Source organism: Emys orbicularis, chromosome 1 (genome assembly GCF_028017835.1).
Source record: "Emys orbicularis isolate rEmyOrb1 chromosome 1, rEmyOrb1.hap1, whole genome shotgun sequence".
Lineage (NCBI taxonomy): Eukaryota > Metazoa > Chordata > Testudines > Emydidae > Emys > Emys orbicularis.
Window position 1 is genome coordinate 345,634,343 of NC_088683.1, and position 6,000 is coordinate 345,640,342.

Consider the following 6,000-nt stretch of genomic DNA (forward strand, 5'->3'; position numbering starts at 1 on the left):
ACAAGCCCAGGCAAAAACTTTCCAGGAGCAGAGGCCCAGGCAAAACTCTCCAGGAGCAGAGGGGCAGTTCACACCTCATCAGGGCATGTATGGGACAAACCCAGCCCAGCCTCACAGGAACAAAGGACACTGGCCTAGGCAGCAACAAAGGATCTGTTGGACTCTTGAGTGAGTCACCCTTCCTTGGTCAGTGTGGGACTACAATGAGGTAATATGATGAGCGGGAGGGATAGCTCAGTGGTTTGAGCATTGGCCTGCTAAACCCAGGGTTGTGAGTTCAATTCTTGAGGGGGCCACTTAGGGATCTGGGGCAAAAATCAGTACTTGGTCCTGCTAGTGATGGCAGGGGGCTGGACTCAATGACCTTTCGAGGTCCCTTCCAGCTCTATGAGATAGGTGTATATCTCTATCTATCTATATATATATGTTTTTTAATGCTCACCTGACTCTGAAGGGGTGGGGCAAAGCCAAGAGGGAAGAAAGAACATGATAAAAGGGAGAGACATTTGCCATGCTCCCTCTCTCTTCCACCTCCATCTACAGACACCACCACCAAGCGACTGAAGGGCTGATCAAAGGGGAGAGCCTGGCTGAAGGGCAACCAGCCAGCCTGTGGTGAGAAGCATCTAAGTTTGTAAGGGCACTGAAAGTGTTAAGATCAGCTTAAAATGCATTTTGCTTTATTTTATTTGACCAAATCTGACTTCTTGTGCTTTGATTTATAATCACTTAAAATCTAACTTTTGTAGTTAATAAATTTATTTGTTTATTCTACCTGAAGCAGTGCATTTGGTTTGAAGTGTGTCAGAGACTCCCCTTGGATAAGAAGTCTGGTGCATATCAATTTCTTTGTTAAATTGACAAACTCATATAAGCTTGCAGTGTCCAGCGGGCATAACTGGACACTGCAAGACGGAGGTTCCTAGTGTTGTGTCTGGGATCGGAGATATTGGCTAGTGTCATTCGGTTGCACAATCCAAGCAGCTTACATGCTAGAGGCTGTGCGTGAACAGCCCAGGAATGGGGGTCCTCACAGAGGAGCAGGGTAGGGATGGCTCCCAGAGTCGAGGATTGGAGTGACCTAGCAGATCACCAATCCAGATAACACTGGGGAACGTAACGGCAGGATAATGGCAGCCAGGCTGATCCTGCATTACAAGAGCACTGTGCCACAAGCCACACTTATGCCTGTGTCTCCTCACACACAGCCCTAGACATCCCATGCTCAGGGAGCAGATGTGCAAGAGAGTTAATACTTATTCCTGCTCAGTCTGGAAAATGGCACCGAATGCTTAACCACAAGTGCATCCATCCATAACCTGCCTTCATACTTGCCTTGGAACACGGCAGCCTTCCACTGCCTGTTGTGCATATTGCAGGGAGTTGCAGGATCAGGGCACCGGAATAATTTGCGTAATCAACACATCTGTGATTGTGTCTCCAGAATTTCTGCCATCTCTCTCTTTTGTTCCATAAGCAAAAAGTAATTCAATGTCATGTCTGTGGTTTGCGTTCTTTTCACCTCCCCCCAAATTTCGTTCTGATTACTTTCATGGTCATATGATTTACACACAGTCTTAGTAATGTCATGGCTAACATATGAGTGTAGTTAATTACTGTATCTAGTCATGCTGAAGTGTATATTCTAGTGCTGTGAGGCAGTAGCCAAGGGCTTGTTCCAGCTCCAAAAACCAGACTTTAGTTTTCCTGAAAATGTAATGATTTTAGATCCAGGCATCTGACCTTTTTAAGGATTAATTTTCCAAAGGAAGCTTTCTCTGTCTCCTACTCAGAGCATGGCATTTCCATCAGGGACACTGTTCTGACTCCCATATCAATCGTCTTCAAGAAAACACCCTAACTCCCCCAAACACAATTCTGAACATGACAGCTCCCACTGACATCGGTGAACAATGCTCTATAGGACCATGAGCTGGTAAAAGCACAGGCTGAAGTTTTCAAACCTGGGCACCTAAATTTAGGCTACCAAATACATATTTAGACACTCAGGCCAAGATTGTCAAATGTACCAAAGGCCCAGATCATCAAAGGTATTTAGATGCCTAACTCCCATTGAAATCAATGGGAGTTAGTCACCTAACAGTACCTTTGAGAATCTGGTCCGTAAGTGATTTAGGAGTACAAGTCCCAGGGAAAGTAAAATTTTGCCCCTAAATTGAAATCATCCGATTTTGAGAAGCACCAAAGACTTCCTGCTTCCAGTGCAGTCAGTGGAAGCTGCAAATGTTCACCATTGTTAAAATCAGACCATTTCCATTTGGGTGCCCAAATGTGGATTTAGGAGTCTAAATTCAGGCACCTATGGGGTGTTTTTCAAAGGTACAAATGGCAATTAGGTGCCCCTCTTAACTACCACTAGGTTTGAAAATCTAGAGCACAGACTATAAAATTAGACAAGTGCAACAGATATACCACAGTATCTGAATTCCCTGATGGGTCTAAAATAGGGCCTGATTTTCCACTGCCCTGCACCCTGTGTGGTCATTCACAGCAGTGCAGAGTGAATTCAAAGTGGATGTAGATCATCATCATTCTGTTTTGATTGTCTCTTTCCTCCACACTTTGCACTGACTACATAAGGCTCAGTGCAATGACAAGCCAAGTCTGTTAGGCGTAGTCCACACACACAAGTTGTACTGCTTTAACTCTACCAGTAGAGTTAACGCGGCACAACCCCCCTATTGTGGTTGTAGTTATACTGGTATAAAGGTGCATTTATTACTATTTGTATCATCATAGCACCAAGGCATCCCAGTTCATGGACCATGGCTCCATTGTGCAAGGTGCTCTGCAAACACGGAACAAAAAGACTGTCCCTGCCCAAAGAATTTATCATCTAAGTTCAAACATAGCTTACATACAGGAAGGGGAATAAGCGGATCAGAAGTGACTACAGAGCTCTGGGAGTAAGGGTGAAGGAGTTTGGTGCACAGGTGGTGTTCTCTTCGATCCTTCTGGTCAAGGGTAGGGGCCCAGGCAGAGACAGATGCATCCTGGAGGTGAATGCCTGGCTGCGAAGATGGTGTCACCAGGAGGGCTTCGACTTCCTTGCCCATGGGATGCTGTTCCAGGAAGAAAGACTGCTAAGCAGAGATGGAGGTCTACCTATCGAGGAAGGAGAAGAGCATATTTGTATACTGACTGGCTAACTTAGTGAGGAGGGCTTTAAACTAGGTTTAAAGGGGGCAGGTGACCAAAGCCCACAGGTAAGTCAAAATCATGGAGACCTGGGAGAAGGGTCGGAATTTGGGGGGAGCATGGGCTGTTATAGCAGGGATAAAGGAGAGACAAGACAGAACTGGGGGGGGGGGGTCAAATCAGTATCTTAGATGTCTGTATACTAATGCAAAAAGTATGGGGAATAAGCAGGAAGAACTCAAAATGCTAGTAAATAAAGACAATTATGACATAGTTGCCATCACAGAGACCTGGTGGGATAATACGTATGACTAGCATATTGGTATAGAAGGGTACAGCTTGCTCAGGAAGGACAGGCAGGGAAAAAAGGAAGGAGGTGTTGCCGTATATATTAAAAATGTATACACTCGGACTGAGGTTGAGATGGAAATAGGAGACAGACTTGTTGAAAGTCTCTGGGTAAGGATAAAAAGGGTAAAAAACAAGGGTGATGTCATGGTAGAGGTCTACTATAGACCACCTAACCAGGAAGATGTGGATGAGGCTTTTTTTCAACAACTAGCAAAATCATCCAAAGCGCAGGACTTGGTGGTGATGGGGGACTTCAACTACTCACACACCTGTTGGGAAAATAACACAGCAGGGCACAGATTATCCAACAAGTTCTTGGAATGTATTGGAGACAATTTTTTATTTCAGAAGATGGAGAAAGCTATTAGGGGAGAGGCTGTTCTAGATTTGATTTTGACAAATAGGGAGGAACTGGTTGAGAATTTGAAAGTGGAAGGTAGCTTGGGTGAAAGTGATCATGAAATGATAGATTTCATGATTCTAAGGAATGGTAGGAGGGAGAACAGCAAAATAAAGACAATGGATTTCCAGAAGGCAGACTTTAGCAAACTCAGCGAGTTGGTAGGTAAGATCCCATGGGAAGCAAGTGTAAGGGGAAAACAATTGAAGACAGTTGGCAATTTTTCTAAGAGATGTTATTAAGGGCACGAACAAACTATCCCACTGCGTAGGAAAGATAGGAAATATGGCAAGAGACCACCCTGGCTTAACCAGGAGATTTTAAATGATCTAAAAATCAAAAAAGAGTCCTACAAAAAGTGGAAATGAGGTCAACTTACAAAGGATGAATATAAAATAACAAGTATGTAGGGACAAAATTAGAAAAGCCAAGACACAAAACGAGATCAAACTAGCTAGAGACATAAAGGGTAACAAGAAAACATTCTACAAATACATTAGAAGCAAGAGGAAGACCAAGGTCAGGGTAGTCCCATTACACAATGAGGGGGGAAAAACAATAAAAAATGTGGAGAGAAGTCTATGAGAAGGCGTTCGACAGCATAGAGACTAACGCCATTCTTGAAGCTCTTTCAGAACAGGGCATCAGCGCAAAATATATCACATTACTAAAGGAAGTGAACTCTGGCTGCAGCATGGACATATCGCTGTTTGATACTCCCCTCCGAATCCCCATCGAGAAAGGTGTGAAACAAGGAGATACAGTTTCACCAAAATTATTCACAGCCTGTCTTGAATTGGTCTTTCAACGAGCAGACTTGAAAGGTGGTATTAATATCAATGGCGAGCAGCTAAACCATTTCAGGTTCACAGATGATATAGTGCTGATAGCTGAAAATACAGCCCAGCTTGAGAGAATGCTTAAAGAACTGAACGCAAAAAGTAGTCAAGTCAGATTAAAAATAAATCAGTTGAAAACAAAATACATGAGATCAGGTGTTCTGCCAAGAACCCAAATAACTCTAGGAGGAGAGCAGATACAAGAGGTTGATAAATACGTTTATTTGGGCCAGGAAGTCAACATGCGTCACAATCAGAAAAGCTGGATGGTGCGAATTCAATGACATCAAGGACATCCTCCAAGGAAAGATCAGCAAAACAATTCGTGCAAATCTTTTAAACTCGACCATGCTTCCAGCGATGTTATATGGCCATGAAACATGGTCACTGACAAAGATTGAAGAACATCAACAGAGGGCAAGGGAACAAACATTTTTGGGCATCTTGCTCCGCAATCACATCCCCAATGAAATAATTAGGCGGCAGTCTGGAGTGCGAGACGTTGTTGAAAGAAGGCTCAGCAAAATGCGGTGGACGGGACATGTGGCCCGACTCAGCGACAACAGATGGACCGCAGCTATATCTGAGTGGTTCCAAGAGAACAGAAATGGCCACGCGGTCAGCCTCCAAAGAGGTGGGATGATTTCCTAACAAGGAGATATGGACAAGCATGGCGAAGGATGGCCAGAGGGAGAGAAAATTGGAAGACGTGTTGTGATCGGCTCAGTCTGATGAAGGACTGACAGTCTATGCAGAAAATGTGGAAATGGCAGATGTGCTTAATGACTTCTTTGTTTCGGTTTTCACCAAAAAGGTTGGTGGTGATTGGACATTTAACATAGTGAATGCCAGTGAAAATCAAGTAGGATTAGAGGCTAAAATAGGAAAAGAACAAGTCAAAAATTACTTAGACAAATTAGATGTCTTCAAGTCACCAGGGCTTGATGAAATGCATCCTAGAGTACTCTAGGAGCTGACTGAGAAGATATCTGAGCCATTAGCGATTATCTTTGAAAAGTCATGGAAGATGGGAGAGATTCCAGAAGACTGGAAAAGGGCAAATATAGTGCCCATCTATAAAAAGGGAAATAAGGACAACCTGGGGAATTACAGACCAGTCAGCTTCTGTACCCGGAAAGATAATAGAGCAAATATAAAGCAATCAATTTGCAGACATATAAAACATAATACGGTGATAAGTAACAGTCAGCATGGATTTGTCAGGAACAAATCATGTCAAACCAACCTGAT